Source organism: Acomys russatus, chromosome 13 (assembly GCF_903995435.1).
Source record: "Acomys russatus chromosome 13, mAcoRus1.1, whole genome shotgun sequence".
NCBI classification, from domain to species: domain Eukaryota; kingdom Metazoa; phylum Chordata; class Mammalia; order Rodentia; family Muridae; genus Acomys; species Acomys russatus.
The window spans coordinates 71,502,048-71,527,258 of NC_067149.1; the positions used below are offsets into that span (position 1 = coordinate 71,502,048).

General features: G+C 46.5%; 1 protein-coding gene across 1 annotated transcript in view; it reads left to right on the forward strand.

Annotated features, from left to right (window-relative positions):
- Window positions 1-13,920: 13,920 nt before the first annotated feature.
- Resf1 (retroelement silencing factor 1) overlaps window positions 13,921-25,211 on the forward strand; it is a 28,756-nt gene continuing 17,465 nt past the window's right edge. Inside the window, exons 1-2 of the mRNA XM_051155631.1 lie at window positions 13,921-14,374; window positions 14,786-14,827. The gene's annotated coding sequence lies outside the window, so the exon portion shown is untranslated. The remainder of the gene's footprint in view (window positions 14,375-14,785; window positions 14,828-25,211) is intronic.

The following is a 25,211-nucleotide window of genomic DNA, read 5'->3' on the forward strand; positions in this document are numbered from 1 at the left end:
TACTGGCATCAGAGCCTACTTCTTCAGGATTCTAGAATGTACTGAAGACTGAGACATCCAGCCTCATGGACTGAACAACAATTGGATTCTTGAACTTCTGTTCACAGCCAACCATTGCTGTGTTAGTTGGACCTCAGCCTGTAAGTCATTCTAATAAACCCCCTTTGTATGTGTATAACAGTGTTCAAGAGCCACAAGGGACAATTGTCTTAGTTAGGGAGACACTATCATCATGGCAACACTTATAAAAGAACACATTTAATTTTGGATGGCTTACAGTTTCAGGGGTTTAGTCCATTATTGTCAATGTAAAAGAAAGTTTTACTTACCTGTTTCAATTGTTGTCTCAGAGGATTACTGCCTCCCTGTGCTAGCCCAGGCCTAGTCCTGGAAGCTTCTAGCCTTCATTCATCTAACCCAGCCTTGAATGTTTTCAGCCTCTGAGACTCACTGTTTTATAAGCTCACCCTTTCTTGCTCTTACTGAGCTCTGGGCTGGCTGGGTCAACTCAGCTGTTCTGGCTCAAACTCCTCTCCCAGCTGACTGATTCAATCTGGCTTTTCTTTTGGCCCCTGAATTGCTCTGCTTGGCCTCAAATTAACTCCAGCAATCTGATCTAATCTTCTGCCTCCTTCTCATTCTCTGGTTCGTTTGGTTTTCACCTGAGTCTAGCTTGTTCTCTCTCTGCAACCTGCCTCTCTGTTGCTGTACCAGTACAGCTGCCTCCTCTCCCTCTCTCTCCTTCTCCCTCTCTCTCTCTCCCTCTCTCTCTCTCTCCCTTTCTCTCTCTCTCCCCCTCTCCCTCTCTCTCCCTCTCCCTCTCTCTCTCCCTCTCTCTCTCCCTCTCCCTTTCTGTCTCTCTCCCCCCTCTCTCTCTCCCTCTCTCTCTCTCTCTCCCTCTCCCCCCTCTCCCTGTCTCTCTCTCCCTCTCCCTGTCTCTCTCTCTCCCTCTCTCTCTCTCCTTCTCCCTCTCTCTCTCCCTCTCTCTCTCCCTCTCTTTCTCCCTCTCCCCCCTCTCTCCCCCCTCTCTCTCTCCCTCTCTCTCTCTCTCCCTCTCTCTCTCTCCCTCTCCCTCTCTCTCCCTCTCCCTGTCTCTCTCTCTCCTTCTCCCTCTCCCTCTCCCTCTCTCTCTCTCTCTCTCTCCCTCCCTCTCTGTCTCTCTCTGCATTGCCCCTTAAGTCGCTTCCCTTTCCTCTCTCTTCTCATGAGAGTTGGGCGTATCCTATACTGTCAAATCTTTCTTTGATTCATCACCTTTTCTGCCACTCAATTAAACATCATTTTCAAACATGGGTGCTTCCTTCTACAAACAAACTTTACCTTCATTGTTTGGGATTAAAGGCATGTACCACCACACCTGGACTTAAGCTTTTCTTTACCTGATACTTGCTCTATACCAGGCTGGCCTTGAACTCAGATCTGCTTGCCTCTATCTCCTAAATTAAAGGTGTGTTTGTATTCTATCCAGATCCTAGATCTTGCCAGAGTAGCCATGTTATGAATTAAAGCTCTTCTACATGATATAACAACAAGCAGACAGACATGGTACTGGAGGAGCTAAGAGTTCTACATCTTGATCTGAAGGCAGCAGAAGGAGACTGGATTCCACACTGGGAAGCTTAAGCACAGGAGACCCCAGAACCCACCCCCCATAGTGACACACTTCCTCCAATGAGGCCCCACCTACTCCAAAATGGCCACACCTTCTAATAGTGTCCAACACAACAATCAAAGAAGGAGGGCCACTCAAAAATGAATTAAAGCCCGGCATGGTGGTGCATGCCTTTAATTCCAGCACTTGGGAGGCAGAAGCAGGTGGCTTGCTGTGAGTTCAAGGCCAGCCCGGTCTACAAAGCAAGTCCAGGATAGCCAAGGCTACACAGAGAGACCCTGTCTTGAACAAAACAAAACAAAACAAAAAACAAAAACAACAAAAAAAAACCAAAGATGAATTAGGGCTTTACTGGCAGCAGGGAGGTCTAGCCTCTCTGGGCTGAATCTCAAATAGCTGTAAAAAAAGCATATTTATTGATTGTTATACAGAGGTTGTTTTCTGAGTAAAACAAATTCCTCATGCCAACGTTCCTGATCTAATCTACATGTTTCATGAACATCACACCTCTGTGACTTTAGTCCTTATTGCATACCATTTGCAGTACCCAATAATGCGACACTCCAGGTGTGCTAGTATTGTCTTGTGACCAAAGTCATGCCAAGACTGTAAAGTTCCTTTAGCAAAGCAACTCTGTAGATCACAGAAAGGAACCACTGCTTTCCACAGTGATTTCTCCAAGGTCTAAGGACTTCTAGAAAATAACTGTTCATTCTGATGTTTACCCTAGATACAGTGAAAAACAACTGTTATATTCTATTTACCCTAGATACAATAACTCTACCAGAATTCCTACACACACACACACACATACACACACGCGCACACGCACGCACGCGCACACACACACACACACACACACACACACACACACATTCTAGCCAGGATATAGTTTTCTTGCTTCAGTTATGGATTCTGAGAAAGGCTTAGCATTGCACTTGGAGCCAAAATACCCAGGTGCAGTCACTAGCTGGCTAGAATAAATCTTTTCAATTGGCTCGTAGACTGTTTCTGAGTGGTTTTCTCTGGTAGGAACTCCACAACAGTTATATCTGGCTGGGCATACATTCCTGAACTAAAATGTCCAAGTCACGAACCCCTCTTAGACCTCCAGAGACCAGCCAGATGTAATTTACACAGGGTCTTTTACTTATCAAGCTCTGGAGCAAAGACCATCCGTTCCCCAGAGGCTGAGGAAGATGGGCAGCCTCCTCTCCTTAGGATACAAGGCTTATAAAGGCAGAAACTGCAAGCTGGGCTTTCCTCAGCCTTGGCATTATGTATTTGGGTAAGGGGTATAGAGGAAGCTAGTCTTCAAGGGGACTATTATCTAAATTTTTCATCTGCCATAGCTGCCACGTTGTGGGTCTTTCACACAGTTGGGTAAGGGGATAAGGGGGAAGTTGGCCTTAAGCTGCCAAAGCTGCTGAAGCATGGGGCAGGGGCCTTCTTTTCAGGGAAGCTAGCTTTTGTTTAGTTCGCACAGAAAATGAAGAGGCATAGAGTACAGATTAGACTTCTCACTAAAATTAGTCTGAGAACCTGTGAGTTCAGTAGTTTGGGAGGGGGTAGATACAGGGTTTGTTTTACAGTATTTTATAGAAAAGACAAGAATTTAATGTTTCTTAAACTGGTCACTAAACCTTCTTTCTTCAGGGCATATTGTTAATCCTACCAAATGAGAGTGAGGACCACTACCCAAGCCTTATGACTCCCTAACTACCTGAGGCTTACCTGGAGTTTTGCTCATAAGAAGAGATAAAAGTTTTAGATATATTAGCATTGCCAATGTTTGCAATCTCTACTGAAATTCATTGTAGAAAAAGCAGCTAACAGATGTCACACCTTCAAGTCTTAGCAAGAGCTTTGGGTTAAAAAGCATGAACAGTTTTTCCTTTGTTTAGAGAGCTAAACATAGATTAGTCACAGATGTTTTTAGCATGATGAGAAGGCCTGGGGATGTAGAGGCAGGTGGATATCTATAAGTTCGAGACCAGCCTAGCCTACAAAGTGAGTCCAGGACAGCCAGGGCTACACAGGGAAACACTGTCTTGAGAGAAAAAGAAAAAAAAAGAAAGAAAGAAAGAAAGAAAGAAAGAAAGAAAGACAGACTAAGATCTTGAGCTTGTGACTGAAAATAGTAGTGTTTTATCAAGTTATCAGAACTCCATTTGATCAATATTAAAACTCTAGACCTTCAAAACAGAGAGGGAAAAACCTGAAACAATTTTAATTACCTTAAATTGTTTTCTTATACATTTACAACTTGTATTTACATACCATAAAACACTAGCTTTCACATTTTTAGGCACTTTATTAGACCCTAAGAATTTACACATTTTCCATCTAATCATTTGCCAGAGATATGTATAACCTTTGGTAGTCAAATATAGCCAGACTATCTTAAGACTGCCAGCTCCCAGTATTGACATGGAGACCTTTTATTAATTATGAAATGTCATGACCCCTCCAGTGGAGTCTGTGTGACAAGTGTTACTGCACAACCCAAGGCGATGACCTCTACCCAGGGAGAACCTCCTGGAATGGGTCTGATGTTCCTGCCAGGAGTAACTGACTGCAGCCTTCTTTTTACTCATTGTGTTGGCATATTCTGTCTTTATTTTTTTCTCCTAACCTACTCTCACATCAGAACTTTTGAAACATGACGACCATTTCCATGAAACTCCCTAACATGGGACTGCAGCCAAGGACCATTCAGGCCCGGAGTTCACCACCAAGTTCTGCTCCACTTGTTAAAATAAATATGGCTGAGAATTAATCATCAGTTAATAATTTATATTATGACTTACAAATAAAGTGTTTAAGAAAGCTCCAGATAGTGGCACTCATATAAAAAAAAACTAAGAAAAAACTGTCTTGGCACACAGATGTTTTACATAATGAGAGAACATTGACCTTTGATAAAGAGGGCACATGCATACTGATACCAAGCTAATAACTTAAAAATGATGACAACCCTATTACTTTGCACTCTGTACTTTGTACTGTGTATGCCTGATTGCTTCACTGACTCTCTTGAAACTACTCCATTAAAAAAAAATGTGACCACAAAGTACTTTCTGTTTCAAAAGATGTGTATAAAATTCTAGATTGCTTGCCTGTAAAATAAACTCAGATTCAAACTCCCCCTGGGTTTGTCTGTTTGTCATTTTGTCAATCTTTGCCCACTGACACTTCGAAAGTCCTGTTGCCAAGGACCTAACCCTGACTGACACAGTCTGAGGCAATGAAACTTTGGACTTAGCTTAGACTTGTTCCCCAAATAGCTCTTAACGTAAATTAACCAGTTTATACTAATCTAAGATCTTCCACATGGTTCATTGCCTTTCCTCGGTTCCAGCACCTGTGTCTTCCTCTGAGTCTGGCTGGAGACTCTTTCCACCTCAAATTCTTTCTCAGAGTTCCCATCTCTCCTGGAAGTCCCACTTCCCTTTCCTGCCTTTCGCTATAGGTCATTCGGCTCTTTATTAAACTATTCAAAAGGTGTTGGAGGGAGTGTTTACAAAACATGATGCAGAACAATACTAAAGTCCCACAGAAATAAGCACTTGAATGAAAAAAAAGACAACCTTCACGTGATGCACAAAAAGTCACCCCAACAGAGGTGAGTGCTTCATACTAAGCACTGAGCACAGTCATTGCAAAGCAAGTCCCTTTAAAGCCCTCTCCTTTCTCTGTCACAGCCGGTGGCCCTCCTAACACAGAACAGAGATTTTGGAGAAAACCTTTGGACAAACATTCTTGGGTCTAGAGGAGGGAGGAATTATAACCCAACTCCAGAGCTAGCTTTCCAATAAAGAGGAACAACATAAGACAACTTAAATATCATCCACACTCAAAAGACATTCAAATCCCTGCTAAACAGAATCCAGTGACCAGAAAACCCACTCTGAGAATGGACTAACCCTCTGTAAGCCAGCTCCAATTAAATGTTTCTTTATAAAAGTTGCTATGGCCAGGCGTGGTGCACACACCTTTAATCCCAGCACTTGGTAGTCAGAGGCAGGCGGATCACTGTTTGAGGCCAGCCTGGTCTACAAATCGAGTCTAGGATAGCCAAGGCTAACACAGAGAGATCCTGCCTTGAAAAGCCAAAAAATAAAAAAATAAAGTAAAAGTTGCTGTGGTCAGCCAGGCGGTGGTAGCATACGTGTTTAATCCCAGCATTTGGGAGGCAAAGGCAGGTGGATTGATGTGAGTTTGAGGCCAGTCTGGTCTACAAAATGAGCCCAGGATAGCCAAGGCTACACAGAGAAAAATCTGTCTTGAAAAACCAAAACTAAAACCAAACCAAAACAAAAAGTTGCCATGGTCAAGGTGTCTCTTCACAGCAATAGAAATCCTTAGTAAAATCCTTAGTAAAAATAACTCTTACTTTCTAGATGAAATTGTTATCTCAGAGGCTCACTGCTGAATGACCTCACTCTTTCTAGCTCTTTCTGAACTCTGGCTGGCTGGTTCAAGACAGCTGTTCTAACTCAAACTCCTCTCCTAGTTGACTGATCCAAACTGGCTTCTCTCAGCCTCTCATTGAGTTGCTCTGCTTGGCCTCAAACTAATTCTAGCAATCTGTTCTAATCTTCGGGCTCCTTCTCATTCCCTGGGATCATTCTGTTTTCACCTGTGCCTGGTTTGTTCTTTCTGCAACCTGTCTCAGTAGAAACTGCTTCTGAACTCCACGAACGCAACTGCCACCAGCTGAACTGCTGTGAGCTCAACTCCACTGCACTGACTCTCAACTGACTCCCAAGCGACTGACTCAACTGATGAACTGACTTCAACTCCACTGCACTGCCTCCCCCAGTGCTCTCTTAAATAGCCTCTATTTCCTGTGCTGTTCTTAAGAGAGCTGGGTGTACCCCATTCTGTCTAGTCTTTCTCAGAATTGTCACTTTGTCTGTCCCTCAATTGGATGTCATTGTTTGGGATTAAAGGTGTGTACTAAGGATGTGTCTGTATTCCAGCCAGAGGGATTAAAGGTGTATGTAGTGTCTGCACTTCAACCAAATCAAACAGACCTTGAAGGTCTTTGAATATGATCAGGGCAGCTATGTTGCTGGATTAAAATTCTTCTACAGTGGTTTATGAGGGGTCAGGCAGGCCTGGCCAGTGACTTTTCTGGCTACCCAGATGCTCTCAGGCTTTGGGAGATGAGAGAGCCTCAGCAGTTGCTATGGCTAGTCAAAAAGCCTTAACCAACATCAGGCATTTTTGTTGTGGGGCTTTTTAGTCTCATCCGTAGTAGACCTTAAAGGCCACTGCTAAGACTTCTACCTGTGGAATGAGGGATCCCCTCTCTAGGAACTTAAGTTTGGCTCTAACGTCAGGGAAATTCTGAGAGAGGTAGGTTTTGTATTGTCTTGGGGTCCAGATTGGTATATTGTAGAGGGGCCTTTACTAGGAACTGATATGCACTTTTATGTTTGTCCTGGAAGACCTCTTAGATTCTTCACAATTTACTGCTTTAATGATAGCCTAACAGAGACCAGGCAGGAGGCAATTTATACATTGATCCCTAGCTAGAATACCCTCACTTTAGAGTATTGTAATTCCTTCTGAGGTCCCAGTTGGAGACTGCCTTAGCCCTGACTGGGTGAGCAGCCTTAGTTTGGTGAATTTCATTTGCATTGTAAGACGTGGGGCTAGGTCTCGGAGTCCAGTTCGATGCAAACAGCAAGGGATGCTTTATTGATCCATTGTGATGGGGTCTACCAAGCTCTATTGAGCTGGACACCCCGAATAAGCAAAGCTTGGGTCTTTTATACTTTTAACAGAAGCAGTAGTTAGTACAAACATGATTGGTTAGTTGACCTTTAAAATGATTGGTTACTAGTTATTTTATCCTTGAGGGGGCAAGAGCTCAGCTTGGGACATCATTTCCTGTCAGGTGTTCGGAACAAGTATGAGGGTGTGGTTTTTCTCAGAAAGTATAGAACAGCCCTGAGGCGGTCTTGGAACGTACCGAGTGGTCAGGGTTGAAAAACAACAACTTTTCTATCTGTTCAGCATGTGCTTCTAGGGGTGAAAGCTGTTGGTGAGAATTGTCTGAATGTCATGGAAAATGAGGTTGTAAGGTTGTAAGGTTGGGTGATATATCAAAATAATAATAATAATAATAATAATAATAATAATAATAATAATAATAATAATAATAATAATAATAATAATTGGTTTTTCCAAGACAGGGTTTTTCTGTGTGTAGCCCTGGCTGTCCTGAAATCAATTTGTAAATAGGCTGGCCTCAAACTCCCAGAGATCTGCATGTGCCACCCTGTCAGGTTGATATACTGGAACTTGTTAATGAAAGTAGACTGGTTAGCAGAATAAGATCCCAACTGCTTTTCTATTAGGGAGAGAGGGAGGAAGGGGGGGTGGAGGGGAAAGGAACTGGGGCTATGTTGCAGGGTATTTGATTATCATACATAGAAAGCCTAGCTATTAGCAAAATATAAAAACTTAACTAGATGGCAGATGCAGCTAGGTGTGTCCTGAAGAGGTGCAGCTTGGGTGTGCCTCTGAAGCCTCCACAGACACAGACAAGAATGCTAAAGATTGGAAAGTTCCTGCCTATTTTAAGGAGAGTTGCTTGGGAGGGGTCTTGTGGTCTTTGCTCTGTGACCTGAGGCAAAGTCAGCTGGGTGGCCTTGAGCTGCCCCACCTCAAAGATGACATACTTCAGCTCCTACTGCCTTGGCTTGGAGCCCCCACCCCACACTACCCCACCCCCTCCCCAAAGTGATAGAGTTCAGCCTGCCCAGGGTGTAGAGGAGGCACGGGAGAGTCCACTATACAGCAATTGGGCCCCTGAGAGCTCTTTTTCCTTTGGCTTGGAAGAGGCCTCATGGAAGGAGCTCTGGGTAAGCAATAGGGATTTTCTCTCTGGGTTTGCAGGAACAGCAGAGAATCAGCTTGCATGACACAAGTAAACCAGTTCCAGAAAAGAAAGCTAAGGAGCCCTCTTGGGTTTGGAGGAGCTCAAGAGAAAGGTAGACTAGCTAATTAAAAGAACACAGAAAGATTTCTTTCTTTCTTTCTTTTTTTTTTTTTTAAAGATTTATTTATTTATTTTACCTATATAAGCACTCTATTTGCATGTATGCCTGTATGCCAGAAGAGGGCATCAGATTACATTATAGATGGCTGTCAGCCACCATGTGGTTACTGGGAATTGAACTCAGGACTTATTGAAGAGCAGTCAGTGCACTTAAACTCTGAGCCATCTCTCCAGCCCAGAAAGATTTCTAAAGGGCTAGCGTCTGAGTTGTAGAATCAGGCTTGCAAATATTTTGTATATAGTTCAGATAATAAAGTAACCTCGCTGAGCTAGCAGGTTTTTAATCTCAGTTTACACCTCCCGAGTCTTTATTGGTACAAATATTAGATTAATTTAAAAAGGTAAGTATTACAGGGCTAGGTTAGGCTGGGTATGGGCAGGCTAAGGAGGTCCCATGGTGGAGCAGGAACAGGCAGCATGAGGGCTGAAGGCTGCCAGTGGGCTAAATGTGGGTGCCACAGAGAGATGATTCGGCTGGCCTGTTGCTGGAGAGGGAGGAGGAGAGACTGGAGGACACAGAGGAAGGAGCTGAGGGTTGTCGGCTGGATCAGAAGTGATTTGTGCTTCACAGCTAGGATGAATTGGGGAGACAGGAAGAACAGAGAGAGGACTTGGGGTAGAAATCATAGGGCATGGGGGATCTCTTCCCAGTTCCTTCATCTGAAAAAATATTGGCACCCAGAGTGTAGATAGGCAGCCATTTTTATTTGTTATCTAAGGGATATTTAGGCCAAATTTGATTGGAAAAGTGAATAGTTTTGGGACTCTACATGTTGGGTGCTAGTTGGAGCGGATAGAGGTTTTTCTAAAGGGTGAAGAGAAGCTCTGGATGACACTATCCCCACGGATGTGTCCCACGGGGTGGGTATCCTCAAGGAGGACCAAAAGAGTACCAAGCCATTTAGTATGTTGTCGTGGAACTCAACAGGGTCAGGTGTGACTCAGGATCTGGTATCAGGGCTTTCCACAATGACCCAAAAAAGCTTGCTGAAAGGCAACAAAAAACACGCTCAGGAACAAGGTCTGTAAGAACTGGGGGGCTAGGTCCTACTTTCCGGAGCCCAATGAGACATGAGAGTTCAGTCCAATGTAAACAGCAAGGGATGCTTTATTGATCCATTGCGATGGGGTCTTCCAAGCTCTATTGAGCTGGACATCACGAATAAGCAAAGCTTGGGTCTTTTATACTCTTAACAGAAACAGTAGTTAGTACAAACTTGACTGGTTAGTTGACATTTAAAATGATTGGTTACTAGTTATTTTATCCTTGAGGGGGCAAGAGCTCAGCTTAGGACATCATGTGCTGTCAGTTGCTCGGGACAGGTACAAGGGTGTGGTTTTAGAACAGCCCTGAGGCCATCTTGGAAGGTACCGAGTGGCCAGGGTTGAAAAACAACTTTTCTATCTCTTCAGGTCTCACCATAGGAAAGGAATTGGTCCAAAGTGTCATAATGCCACAAGGGCATAGAGAAGCTTTGGGATTACAGGTAGCTCTTGCCTGGGAGGCAGAAGGAGGAGGGGGCATGAAAGGGTCACAACAGTCCAGTCCAGCCTAAGGAAGTTGCAGGATTGCATCTCTGAGGGTCTGTGTGTGTGTAGGGATAGAGGGCCAGCCGTCGCCATAACACCATGGCGTCCCCTCACCTCTATGAGTAACAGAGGGTTCCAGAAACTCAATGGTCATTTCCTCAGACTTCGGGAAATTTCACACCGACCAAAGTGGAAATTTACCGAATTATCCATGGTGGTTGAGGTGCCAAGTGATGGGTGAACCAGAAGGTGAGTCTGCGGTGTGTGGGCAGGAGATAAAGAGTGAGGGTCCCAGTGTGGTTCAGACCCAAAACGGAGTGCAGGCATCTCCAGGAGGGCCTTTCCAAGTTACGACATCAATGTAAGGGTTTTTCTGGCACAAGGGCATCTTGGCAGTCAGGAGCCAAGGAATACAACAAAGTCACACCATGGAACAAAATCTTACAGAAGAGATTTATTGGAGGAGAAGGACAGAACGTTCGCTACATCTGAGCAGAAAGACTCACAGAAGGCTGAACTGAGGGGAAGCCTTTTATCTGTTGTTTTGGAGCATGCGCAGTGAGCTTATTTTGGAAAGTCTCTTGAAATAGAAACATTGTTTGGCAGTTAAACCGCCGAGTCTCCGGGGATTTCCAAGTCTCTGAGCTCTGCTCCAGGTCAAACCAGAGGATGGGTAGTTTTCCGTTGGAGTCAAGGTCAGGGTGTACTTTCCCCATAGTTCTATCTCCAGCTAGCGGGCTACAACTGTAGCAGCTAAGCCTGTCTTCTGATTCCCCCCTACTGAGCAACATAGCTCAGACCCAAGGTTCAAAAGGCTCAGGAAAGTACCATGTATATGATGAAAGAAGACATTAACTCCATTTTGGGCTTGGTCTCCATTATAGGACTAAGCCTGACCTAGGCCTGACCCTGAGACGTCTGCTCCGGGAACAGACCATAAAAATCAACTTCCCGAAAGGCAGCCCAGAGATAACCACTGGAATGTGGAGAAATCTTATCTCAAGGCTGGCCATCTGTGCTTGACACCCTTATATGGTTTAGGTATTTTACTTTGTGGTTCAACGTTCATCACACAGGAATGCAGTTCACTTGCCACCTGGCCATAGGCCAATCAAAAACTGACCCCTGTGACTGCCTTTCTGCCCACCAATCAGGTTTTAGATTGCCTAACTCTTTGTTGGAATTCCCCTCTTTACCCATAAAAAGGCCTGAGAGCTGACATCATCCATGCCTGCTGCTCTGTCAAGTGGCTGATCCCTGCATGCCGGATTTTTGCTTTCTTGAAACACTCTTGCCGATCTTATGGGTGAGTGGTGGCCGACTTAACAATGACAAGTTGTAACTAAGGCCTCTGCCCCCTATCTGAGTCAGGCAGGAGCAGCAGCAGGTGGCCCTGCAGGAGTGGGTTTTTTTTTTTTGTTTTTTTTTTTTTTTTTTTGAGACAGGGTTTCTCTGTGTAGTCTTGGCTGTCCTAGACTCTCGTTTTGTAGTCCAGGCTGGCCTCGAATTTACAGCGATCCGCTTGCCTCTGCCTCCCGAGTGCTGGGACTAAAGGCGTGCGCCACCACGCCCGGCTGCAGGAGTGGTTCTTAAGGAGAAAATAGGGGAAGTTTATAACAGGACGAGTCAGTAAGTTCTGATTGGACATGTTAGTCAGTTTACCCAAATAAGAAAATTTGATAGCTAGACCTTGGTGATCAGCCTCAGGAGTGAGTCGCACGAAGAGGCCGAATGGGTTTAATGGTTTAGCAAAAGGGGTGGGCAGCAGAACCTGTGCCGTGTTTGGGTCTGTCAGAACACTTCAGCATTTTCTACGTATTTTTCTTTTCTTAGGTTGCGATCGTAGAAACCAAACCAATGCCATTTTATGTTCAGGACCTGAGAATACTCCCACCCTCCCAGCCCCCAACCTGGAGTTCCTCATGAGTTTCCAGGGAGAGCCACAAACTTGTAGGTAGCAACCGTTCCTAGGAGCTTGCACCTGGGGCCAAACAATCAGAGCTACATAGGACAGGTCACAGTGACCAGAATAAACAAAAAATGTCCCCCTGCGGTCTGGCCCTGATCCTCCGGCCCGTCAGCTTAAAGGGCAACATTCCTGTACCTCTCTAACCTATCATGTATCAGCAAGGCCTGGAAACCGACGCCTGCAGTTTTTTCCCCTTACAAACCCTGTCCCCCTACGCTAGGGGTTGCCATCTTCCCTACTCATGAGGGAGCTAATGGTCCAGGCTCTGAGCTTGATCTTGATCAATAAATGAGACTGTGATTTGCATCCCGCTGGACTCTGGTGGTCTTTAGGGGTTTCACGGCTTGGGCATTACAAAATAAGGTCTCTCTATAATCCTATGTTGGCTAGGCTGGACTCATTCACTCACAAAGATCTGAGAGCTAAAAAAAAGCCCCCTCCCCTGTGAAAGACCCCCGCTCAATTAGGTGGTCTATCAGTGGAGACCCTCCCAGAGACCAGCGAGACCAGACGATCGGCTGCACAGGTACCCGGGGCGTCCAAGTCAATGCAGGACTGGCGCGCCCTCGAGCTGGGGAATTGGTCTTTTATAGGGTCAGGAGAGCAAAAAGCGCGCGTACAGAAGCGAGAAGCATAGTTACAGGGTTCTGATTGGGTGATTCAAATGAGGCTAGATTCATCCGGGTTCAAGTCCTGGTCATGGCTGTTTTTCGGTACCAGGAAATTGGGAGGGGGAGTGGGTGGTTATCTTGGGACATCAGGGGCCTTAGGCAATACCAGGTGGCCGACCACAGATATCCTGTTTGGCAAAACATCTTGTTTTTCTCCCCTGCCCTGTCTTGCTTTACTGCCCCGTTCCCTCCCTCTTGGGGGAGGGGGGTTGAACCCTGCACTTGGTTCAGCCTTGCAAAATGGTGTTACTGCTGCTAAACTATTAATGGTGGTTTGGGGTCTTTCACCTGTACCTTATCAGCTCAAGGCCGACTTCCCCTCTATCCCCTTACCCAATTATGTGAAAAACCCACAACGTAACGGCTATAGCAGATGGAAAATTTAGATAAGAGTACCCCTGCAGCACGGCTCAAAGGCCCTCTGCCCCATACCTTAACAGCGCTAAGGCCAGCTTCCCCTATATCCCTTATCCAATTATGTAACACCAAGGCTTGGGTTTGTGGTTTTTTTGCCTGTATAAACCCTGTACCTTAAGGAGGGGGTGCTGCCACCTTCCTCAGCTCTTGGGGAACGGGCAGCCCTTGTTCCGGAGTTTGCTCAATAAAAAGACCCTGTGCGAATTGCACCTGGCTGTTCTCTGGAGGTCTAAGACGGTTCCGTGACTTGGGCATAACAGATCCACCTGCTTCTCCCTCCGAGGTGCTTGGGATTAAAGGTGCTCGCCACCAAACACAGCAGAGGGTGCAAATTTCTTCATGTACTTTATAGAAGATGATGCTATCCCACCTGGAGATCATTGGTTATGAGAATACCATTCACAGAATTGCAACTTTTCTGAAATGCAGTTTCAGCCCCATCCAAACCGACCGAATCCGGAATATTTCCGCCAGAGCTCGGCTTTTCATTCCAGGTGATTCTCTGCAAATTCCTGGTGCAGGGCCAGGCTTCTCTCTCCTCTCAGACTTCAGAAGGAGCAGCTGCCCGTCCGGCACTAGGACCCGGGCCGTGGCGTCGGCGCCCGTGGGCGGAGCGCGGAGCCAGCTGGATCCGCCCAGACCCAGGCCGCCACCGAAGCTCCGCCGGGTCCGCGCTCGGCGGAGGCCTCGGTCTGAGCTCTGGGCGAGCGAGCACCCGCGGGACCGCAGGGCGGCCGCCCAGCGACTTTTGTTCTGCGCTCGCGGGTCGGGGCGCGTGGCTGGGGTCCCGGCGCAGCTGCGCTCGCAGCGCGGTAGGGTCGGGCGCGGCTGCGGTTGTCGGCCGGAGGTGGCCAGCAGGCGGGCTTGTTGCCGCTACGCCGTCCTTCCCGTCTAGGACGCAGAAGCGGAGCTTTGTTTTGCTCTTCGGTTCCTTTCTGGCTCGCTTTCCGCCGCGCACCCGCCCCTGCGACCAGGCGGCGTTGCCGTGCGCTCCGCCCTCAAGCGCCCAGGCCTGGGTGAGCGCCGCGGCCCACAGCATCTCGGAAGCAGTTTGCATTTGTGATACTTTTGAGGACCTTCCTAGAAAAATGGAAAAACAGGTGAAGTGCATGAGCTTGGCGTGCATTCAGTAGGCCAGCTACAGAACTTGGGTGGGGATTTAAGTTGTCTGCTAAATGTGTTGTTTAAGGGGAATCTTAAGTTTGCTTCTTGTTAAAATGCAGGTATGCTAAGGTCGTAGTTACTGCTCACTTCAGCTCCAGTCAAGTTCTCTTTTATCAATCCAATAAAATTGCTAAAGAACTGTTCTTGCTTTGGAATTATAGGACAATAGTGGACTTGGAGGAGCGCGCTTGGGTTCTAGTTGCAGGGAATGTTTTGAGACTAGCTTGGTTCTTCGGGTAGTTTCGTTTTTGGCACACCTAATACCAATTCAGTAGATTTAGTATGTTCTCATTACCACTTTAAGGAAAGTAGATTTTAATCTTAAAAATGTTCCTTGCTTTTCTTAGGATCAAGTGCGTGAACATACTCCTCGTGGAAGAGACTAAAAGGTAAAATTTTATTTACAGATGAGACCGCCACTTTTAAAAGTCACACTACTGAATGATTTCACATTATACCGTGGAGTGATTTATTTTGGAATAAAGAATATTATCGAACCAGCACTGTTAAACCTACAAAACTTGGCCTGGTATGATTTGCATGCCTGTAATTCCAGCATGTGGGAGACCAAGGCAGGCAGATGTCTTGAGTTCAAGGCTAACCTGGTCTACATAGCAAATTCCAGTTTAGCCAATACTATTTAATGAAAGACTCAACCCCTCCCCCCAAAACCAAACTAACCCCCTACAGAACGATGGTACCCTAGATTTGATGACAAAGCTTAAGAAAGAATGCTGTTGATATGGTACTTAACAATTATTATTATTTTTGCCTTTGTGAAATAGGGGCTAGAGGATTATTTTAAAATTTTCTTTTCACTTCATTTTATTTTTATAATTTTGGCACTGTTGGAGATGGGACTCTGGGACAGATTACTGCCCTCGTAGATACTATGTCAGGTGGTAAATTAAAGTTGTCGAGGCAGAGGCTAGCTCTTACTCTTGATAGGAATGTAGTACCAGGGACTGTTTATTATTTTTAAATGTTCTTTGAAGATTTGCTTTGTTTTATGAGCATACATATTTTGCCCACATGTAAGTGACTTTGTGTGTTTGGAGTGTGGAGCCCAGAAGGGTTCCCTGGAAGTGGAGTTACAGGCAGTTGTATGTACCGAGCTGGGACCTGAACTCAGGCCATCTTCCAAGACCGCAAGAACTCTTTAGCTGTTGAATCATGCCTTTCAGTGGTCACTGATCTCTGGGGTTCCAGGCCATGAGCATAACGCTTTGTTAGAAAGCCTCTTCTGCTAACGGGCCTGTGGCTTCTGCAGGTATGTTACCTGGGACCAGGCCTTGCCTTTCAGTGGTCACTGATCTCTGGGGTTCCAGGCCATGAGCATAACACTTTGTTAGAAAGCCTCTTCTGCTAACGGGCCTGTGGCTTCTGCAGGTATGTTACCTGGGTCCAGGCCTTGCCTTTCAGTGGTCACTGATCTTGGGGTTCCAGGGCATGAGCATAACGCTTTGTCAGAAAGCCTCCTCTGCTAACGGGCCTGTGGCTTCTGCAGGTATGTTACCTGGGTCCAGGCCTTGCCTTTCAGTGGTCACTGATCTCTGAGGTTCCAGGCCATGAGCATAACGCTTTGTTAGAAAGCCTCTTCTGCCAGTGTGTCCCATCCAGCAGGACCAGTAATTACGGGGTCACGAGGGGAGCCATACCTGAGGGATGAGACTGGAAAGAAAGAGGTGAGACCAAGTAGTGTTCCTATCAAGGTCCGTTTATTGAATCAAAAGCAGAAGCTTATATGGGGTGGAGGCAGGAACTAAGCAGTAGGAGGGGCCCAAGAGAATGTCTCCAGATGATACCATCAGGGGAGCATCCTGTGGTTTTTCTCAGAACAGTTTCTATCTTCTTAGCTAACTATCTCTCGGAAAGTCCCGAGCTAACCTGCTAACCAACATCTGCAGGGGCTGAAAGGAAGAAGTTAGCTAACCTGCTAAACAACATCTGCAGGGGCTGAAAGGAGGAAGTTAGCTTTGGAACGGGGCATCAGTATCTTTCCATAGCCAGTAAACTCTTTAGCCTTAAATGACCCCGGGCTGGCTCCGAACATCTCCCCCTTCTTTATTAAGTAGAAGCAGAGAGAGAAAGAGAAGAGGCCTGATCCCCCTCGAGATGGGCATTGCGTTCAGAGGTCAATGCGTGGCCATTTTTTTGGGTCACACATGTCCCCAACCTCCCAGACGCGTTTGCGGAGGACAGGGAAAGGATAGTAACATCCTTTATGCTCGTCATCCTGTATGCAGTCAGTCGTGCTCCTTAGAGACCTACCGAGGTGCCTGGCATGTCTCTGCAGTGCTTAGCCTCGCACCCTCTCAAATGAACAATTGACTCAAGCCCTTAGGTTTCAGCTTGTTGAAATCAAGGCCCTTTTTAGCCGCATTATCAGAGGCGGCATGGTCATCCACTTCGGGGTCGAGTTGTTCGAGCCTATGGTAATGAACTTCCACATGGGTGGGTCCCTGTATGGCAGAGTCTACCTGGCATTTGACAAAGTCAGTAATCTTTCTGAAAGCCCACGGTCCAAAAGCAATTAGTAGCAAGAACCCTATAAGAGGCCCCAGCAGCGAAGGGAGGAGGGTAGTTAGAAGAAGGGAAGCAGAAAACCAATTTTTATACCAGGATTCAGCTCTATTTCGCTCCCATTTGCGATTTTCTAGAGTTTCTCTGACCTTCCTCATGCTATCATCTACAATCCCGGTTTTATCAGTATAGAAACAGCATTCTTCTTTGAGTGCTGCACATAATCCTCCCTGTTGTAAAAACAGCAAATCCAAGCCACTCCTATTCTGGAGAACCACCTCCGCGAGGGAGGAGAGGGACTCTTTTAAGGCAGCCATAGCAGTCTGCATTTCAACAATATCTTGATCTATGGCTGCACTAAGTTTATGGTAGTTTTGGTTGGAGAGCACCAGGGAGGAGATGCCTGTCCCAGCCCCTATGGTTCCGAGCCCCAGCAGGACGGCGATGGTTGCGGCCGTAATAGGCTCGCGCTTGACCCTGGACGGTATACCCGGAGGAGTCCAGAAGTGGAGAAACTCATCTGTAGAATAAACTGTTAATCGAGGGAGTAGTTGAACAAGCACACAGAAATCATGCTGGAGTAAGAAGGACTGTACCACAATAAACGGGGTTGGGCCAGTGGAACATGCCAAATAGGTATCGTTTGGGTAGGTGGAGCCGCCATTGACCTCAAGGGTCTGATTACACAAAGGGGAAATAATGGAGGGTAAACGCATCCTGGGTCCCCTGATGCAGAGCCCCAGGCCTGAAACCTGGGCCAGGGTCATGCCTTCCTTGGCCTCCGGGTTCCAACCAACCAGGGAAGAGTCGTTAGTAACAGTAAGATTGCCAAGGATAGCAATGCCCTCCTAAAAAGGGATAGGGGGAAGTATGGTAACATAACCAACAATCATCTGCAAAGTTGGGACGAACAGAGTGCAGGGCAGACCAGGATTCATTAACCATGCTCAGGATAATATTAATAGAAGGTGAGGGACTGGGAGGTATGGTGGGTTGAAACAGGGTGGTGTGGGGTGTAACAGTGGCTGTTGGGTGGCGTGCATCCATATCAGACCGCTGGTTCTGTAAGACCTGATTTGGGCCAATGGCCATTGATTTTGAATTGGGAATGGTCTTCATTAGTTTAATTTTAAAAGTAAGGCCAGGATCATATCCAGATACATATAGCCTAAGTCCCCATTCTAGGCCTCGATCCTCCCATGTGGCTTGCTTTCCTTTGTCAGTAAAGGTAATCACAAGGGGGTTACACCCATTTTTTATTGCACCGCTCAGTATCGGACTCTGGAGGATCGAAATTGTTTGGAGTGGGATCTTTTAACAGTTATATAATCCCAGGAAGACGAGGGATTCCAATAGGTATCTCCCGTGGTCTCACAGGTCCAGGAGGCACAAAAGAAATCATTGGAAAAGCCACACTCATGTCCGAGGGACCGATCTCTGTGAGTACCTGGGCATACATAGATGGGAGTCATGTGTAATAGGGTCCTGGCCCATTTGTTGCCACAGCCTTCTAGCCTATACTGGGTATTGGCGTCCACTGGCTGTTTCTGTGGCGTATAATGGGGGGGGGGGGTTCCCCAGGCCTCACTGGCTCCCAAGGCCAGCATACATAAATCCACTTCTAAAGTAGGCCAGGGTGTTTGATGAGTGGTAGGGGGAAGAGTAGTTAACGATGTCCCCTGCCCCATTCATAATTACCCAGGTACAGTTGTACATCTGATATGCGGCAGACTAGGCTGCACGTCCGAGGCAGGCCAGGAGCAGGAAAAGGCTGAATGACGTCATAGCACAATTAAAGCCTTTCCTCAGGGCGTTCTTCCCTGGGTGAATCAATCTGTTTAATTAGGCGCTCAGGTAGCCAACGGGCATTCCCCTCCATTGAGTCATAGACACAGGCATGCCCCTGTCCCCAGATAAGAATAGGGTCGGGACCCTGCCACGGAGAAGTGAGTGGATCTTTCCATAAGGCTTGGGCATAAGTCTGAGAGGTTGTAGTGGGCCATAAGCAATCCGCTGTTGATCTGTGATTTTTGTCTAGGGCAAGGAAATTTTGGGGCCAGAATGGGCCGCCTGGAGGGCGGCTCCTATTGCCAGATGTACACTTTGGGATACTTTATGGGCAAAGGGGTCAACATCAACACAGAGTCTGATATAATCATTAATGTCCTTACCCCTTGTATGGCCGCGCAAGGCGGTTTTACAGGCACCATTAGCATTTTCATAAGCAAGCTGTTTTAAAAGCTTATTTTCAGATTCGTCTGGCCCCAAGACCCTCTCTTCGGTCTCAAGTAGACGTGCAATGAAATCACTGTCAGGTTCATGGGGGCCCTGAACTACTTTGGTTAATGGGGTGGTAAGAGAGCCTTTCCCTGGTAGAGCGCACCATGCCCCCAAGGCTGCATTTTTAACTTGGGCTAGAAGCCCGGGAGGCAATGCCGCTTGCTTTGTTTCTGAAGAACAGCGGCCCTGCTCCATTAATTTATCAAAAGTCCAGGAAGAGGAAGTGGACTTTCTTTGATTATTTTTTGCTGTTTCCTGACAGCGGTCCATGAAATCAGCCTTCCAGAGTAAATATTGTCCATGCTGGAGGACTGATTGGCCAAGTTTGAGCCACTCCCCTGGGACGAGGTAGCCCTCGGGGGCAAGAGAATCAAGCAGAGAAAGAGTAAAAGGGCCCATAGTTTTTAACTGCACTATGGAGTTCCTTTAGGATCTTGAATTTTAGGGGCTTAAAAGTTGGGTTAGGGTCTGAAGGGGAAGGGTCAGAGCCCCCCTGTTGCTCATCATCTGAGCCATGACCATCAGTATCTTCAAAGTCATCGGCCCTGTTGTTACCTTGTGGCGGAGAATCCTCAGTAGAGGCCTCGGCGCCGGAAGACTCGTTGGAATTGGCTTGAAGCTGGGTCATCACAGGAAATGCTAGCATAGGGCGTTTTTTAGAGGGGGCCTTGGGACGCTGAATTGTGGCCCCTGTCATGGGGGAGGGCAGTAGAAGAGCTTTTCGGAGGGCATCTTGGAGGGATTGGACCTCCATAGAAAGTTCAGAGCATTCCTTTTGAAGAGTAAGAACCTCTTTAAGGTCTTGAATCTGTACCTTTAAGTTGCGTTTAGCCAAATGTAAGGAGGATTTACCAGGAAGGTGAGGCTGAAGAGCGGGGGCAATAAAGGGAGGGGGCCGATAAGGGGGCGGCAGGAAAGGGGCAGCCAACCTGGGTTATGGTACTTGGCGGCCTCTTCCTCTAAGATAGCTTCCTCAGAGGGGCTTAAATCATCGGAGGTGGGGACTGTCTTAACAACAGGGTAAGCCTGGGTTGCAGGGCCCTGGTCTGTGGGAGCATCATCTGCTAAAGAGAGCTTGGACAGGGAAGGATATAAAGGCTTATTGGAGGGGGGAGGGTCATCCCCCATGCCTACGACAACAGAGGGGCAGGGGGATTTTAGGGGCTATAACAGCTTGGAGCCGAGCGACTCCAGGGAGGCCAAGGAGGCGGAACGAGATAAGGGCTGAATGAAGGCCTCAGCTGAAGCAACCATGGAAGAAATGTCAGGGGTATCAGAAGAGATAAGATCTTTAACTAAAGTCCAGTAATTAAAAGTTTGAAGAGGAACAGTCTCAGGACCATGTTGGGAAGAATAGGAATCTTAACTCTTGATGAACACGGTCCCAATGGTCAGGATTAATATTAGGACCATCAATGACAAACCAGGGACAGACTTGGGAAACAAATAAGAAAAAATGTACAAGGTCTTTCTTCTTAACTCTAACTCCTCTTTCCCTGAGACAGCTTTTAAGATGGCGAATAAATTGCGCCTCCTTTGAGAGACTTTTACCCATCGTATTGACAGAGATGAACACTTACCTAAGTGTGGAGAGGTCTTGTGAGCGGCAGGCCCGCACCGGAGACAATCGGAGGTACTTTCAGTTTGACCTCGGCGAGAAACTTGACTGTGGCGGTTCGAACTGTTGCCAACGAAGGGTCTCTGGGTGCCACTTGTCCCGTCCAGCAGGACCAGTAATTACGGGGTCACGAGGGGAGCCATACCTGAGGGATGAGACCGGAAAGAAAGAGGCGAGACCAAGTAGCGTTCCTACCAAGGTCCGTTTATTGAATCAAAAGCAGAAGCTTATATGGGGTGGAGGCAGGAACTAAGCAGTAGGAGGGGCCCAAGAGAATGTCTCCAGATGATACCATCAGGGGAGCATCCTGTGGTTTGTCTCGGAACAGTTTCTATCTTATCTTAGCTAACTATCTCTCGGAAAGTCCCGAGCTAACCTGCTAAACAACATCTGCAGGGGCTGAAAGGAGGAAGTTAGCTTTGGAACGGGGCATCAGTATCTTTCTATAGCCAGTAAACTCTTTTAGCCTTGAATGACCCTGGGCTGGCTCCGAACACTGACGGGCCTGTGGCTTCTGCAGGTATGTTACCTGGGTCCAGGCCTTGCCTTTCAGTGGTCACTGATCTCTGGGGTTCCAGGCCATGAGCATAACGCTTTGTTAGAAAGCTTCTTCTGCTAATGGGCCTGTGGCTTCTTGTCGCGACCCTTCCGACTAGCGGAAAATAAGGACAAGACCCGAGCGTTCTTCTCCAGGCGGTTTATTCAGGAATTCTTTCAGCAAGCTTCTTTTTTTTTTTCCAACCCCGGATCCCCGCTAATATGCTATGCCTCATCCAATCAGCAGCCCTTATGTCGGTAGCTCCAATTGGTTCCCGACAAGGCGGGATGCATACGTCAGAGCAAAGCATGGCCCACAACCCAAATAAGGACTTGTTTACCAGGAGCAGAATTGCAAGTCATTTTGCCTGGCATGTTGCCAGGCGCCATCTTAGCGAGGGCAATAGCTTCAGCTTCCCACAGCTTCTGCAGGTATGTTACCTGGGTCCAGGCCTTGCCTTTCAGTGGTCACTGATCTCTGGGGTTCCAGGCCATGAGCATAACGCTTTGTTAGAAAGCCTCTTCTGCTAATGTGTCCCGTCCAGCAGGACCAGTAATTACGGGGTCGCGAGAGGAGCAGTGCTTAAAATTCTTTTAGGGTCCAGGGATAGCCACACAAACCACTGAGACATCTATCTCAGTCATATATGGATGGTTTATTGAACTCACACTTAAAGACTGATCGATCAAAAACACAGACTCTGTAGTTGAGACTGTGACCCCGGACGCTTTCCAGAGTCAGCTTATTATGGCAAAGCCAACAGTTGACTCATACTTGGGTGGAAAGTGTCGCAGGATGGTCAGGGCATTGTCAGCAGCTATTGCTGATGGTCCTGAAACAAAAATGGCCACAGTCATGCTAATGATGTAGGGAGGGACAGTGGGTTCTAACAGTGTGCTAAATGAGCTTGCAATGGAGGGTGTGGTTAGGGCCGGCCTAGAGAGGTGTGCCTCTCCAGTGAGGTTAGAACTAGCCAACAAATGGATCTAAAGGAGTGAAAACTATCTTTGAGCTATGCTATTTTCTGCCTTGGGTCCTTAGCCAGTTTTAGACCAAAAAATTACAGATGAGGCTAAACTAAGCTTTTTATTTACATACAAAATAAAGTGTATCAATTGGGAGAATCAGGTTGAATTAGAAATCAAATGTTGCTTCAAATGAAATGATTGATTTAAAAATATTTATTTGTATATGAGTGTTCTGCCTGCATGTACACCTGTGTGCCAGAAGAGGACATCAGATCACATTATAGATGGTTGTGAGCCACTGTGTAGTTGCTGGGAATTGAACTCAGGACCTCTGGAAGAGCAGACACTGCTCTTAACCACTGAGCCATCTCCAGCCCAGGTTTCCCCCCCCCCCCCACACCCTGGTTTTTTTTAAAAAAGAGGAACAATGAGATAAAATAATTTGAACAATTTTGATTGACCTTGCTAGTTACTTAGAGTTAATTTAGATTGCTGTAGGCAGTCTGTTCATAACACTTATGTCAATGTGATTGGTGGTTTTAGTTGTTACTAATGTAGTAAGGCTTTAAAAAGGTTGTAAGGAAAGGTATATTTATGTGAACGCAGGTGCCCTTGGAGTCTGGTAGAGGGCATCAGATCCCCTGGAGCTGGAATTGAAGGTGGTTATGAGCTGCCTGGTAAGGGTGCTAGGAGCTTGGGTCTTCTGCAAGATTTTGTTGGTGGTTTTTCGTTTCTTTGTTGACTTAAGAGTCTCTGGCTGTCCTGGACTCAGTATGTAGACCAGGATGCCCCTGCTTCCTGAGCACTGGGATTAGATGTGGGCCACTGTTCCTGGTTCCTTAATGTTGTCTTTGGATGGAATAAGTTCTAGTTTCTGACTTAATGATATAGAAATGCATTAGCTGTTTTTCCTTTTTCATTCATTGTTTTCTTGACATAATAATGGCTTGCTGTATAGCACAGAATATCCTCAAGAGGGAGCTTCCTGATTCTGTATTTAGAGTGGTAAGAATAGAGGCATATGTTACCACACTTGCTAGTTTTATTATTAATCTCGTGTTTATTATTAACCTAGCCAAAGTAGTTTACTTATTTATTTTTGAGAAAAGGTGGCATGTAGTGGGGGCTGGCCTTAAACTCACAATACAGTTTAGGATGATCCTCCTGCCTCCATCTTCCAAGTTAGAGCCACCAGGCCCAGCTCAAACTTATGTTTTGCCATTTGTTTTTGTTGTTGTTTTGTTTTTTGAGAGTGGGTTTCTCTGTGTAGCCGTGGCTGTCCTAGAATTCATAGAGATCTGCCTGCCTCTGCCTTCCCAAGTGCTGGGATTATAGGCATGTGTCACCTCACCCAGCTGCATTAATATTTCTTGAGGGGTTTTTATATCTGTATTTGTGAGAGATGGTCTTCATTTTGTACATGATACTATTGGCTTCAGAGAATTCGTCCAGGTGGGTTTTTTTCTTGTGTTTTATAGTACATCCTGTTAGAGTTTAATTTAAACCTTTAAAGGTTTCATGTGAATACTGAAGCCATCTGAGCCTAAACATTTCTTCATGTGCAGCTTTTTGCCTAATTGTTAAGGTTTGAATGTGATATGTTGCTCTACCATATGACCATGCACACCTCTAATCCCACTACTTGGGAGGCAGAGTCAGGTTGAGCTCTGAGTTTAAGGCCAGACTGGTCTATAGTGCGAGTTCCAGGTTAATGCTAACCAGAGCTACAGAGTAAGACCTTGTCGCGAAACACCGCAAGCACGCACGGTCTTTGGCTTTTGTTCTTTTAGCTGGCCGTGTTGGCATGGGCCAGTAGCACCAGGACTCTTACACTGAGGTCTGTTGGTCACAAGTACGAGGTCAGCCTCTGCTACGTAATTAGTTCTAGACCAGCTTGGGCTAGGCATCATGACGGAAATTTACTGTTCACTATACCACCAAAGACCAACTGCATGAACCCTGACAAGTCTGTGTGCTTAAATTCTACATGCCTGATCTCGGTCAGCAGCTTGTTTTCCAGTGACAGGTTCCTGAGAGGGAAGGTGAAGACATTGAGAAGTAAAGAACACAGGGATGTTGCAGGCTGGGGGTTTATGCCAACCAAGTTTATTAAGAACAACAACATCTTTTTTTTTTTTTTTCAAGACAGGGTTTCTCTGTGTAGTGGTTTTGGGTGTCCTGGAGCCAGACCAGGCTGGCCTCAAATTCACAGAGATCCACATGCCTCTGCCCCAGGAAGTATGGGGATTGCAGCACCAGGCCCGGCAAAGAACAATCGTACATACGTTACTCATGGGGAAGGTGGGACAGTTAGCAGAAAGCGATTACACAGTGGGATGACTGTCATCTGGCAGCTAATTAAGCCGTGTTGCACCAAGATACAGGATATCTTGAGAACTCAGTGTCCCTGAGACTATAGCCCCAGTCTTCTTCAGAGGGAATGTCTTGTTTCCAGGAACTGAAACTTTAACTCCCTTGAGGCCCTCTGGCCCTGTCCTGCCCCAGACTTTGTCAAGCCTGCCCCTGTGCAAGGACACAGAGCTAGTTCCCTTTGGCTTTTCATGAGTGCTTCTGGCACACAACACATAACAGTGATGAGAGTGGCTTAAATTTTGGAATTGGCAACTGAATGATTTCCATTCCTTCTAGCCCAGCCAAACTTTTATAGTTCTCTTCTGAACCGAATTGGTCCTGGAGAGACTAGGAACTCCCTTTGCGTGCCAGGTGTGAGAGGAATGCCCTTGAGTAACTGGTACCTCTTTTCTGTTGTTTCTCCACTCGAGGCTATTGAAATGAAGAGACAAGGTATTTTGGCAAAATAACTATTGCGAAAGCTAGTACAGTGT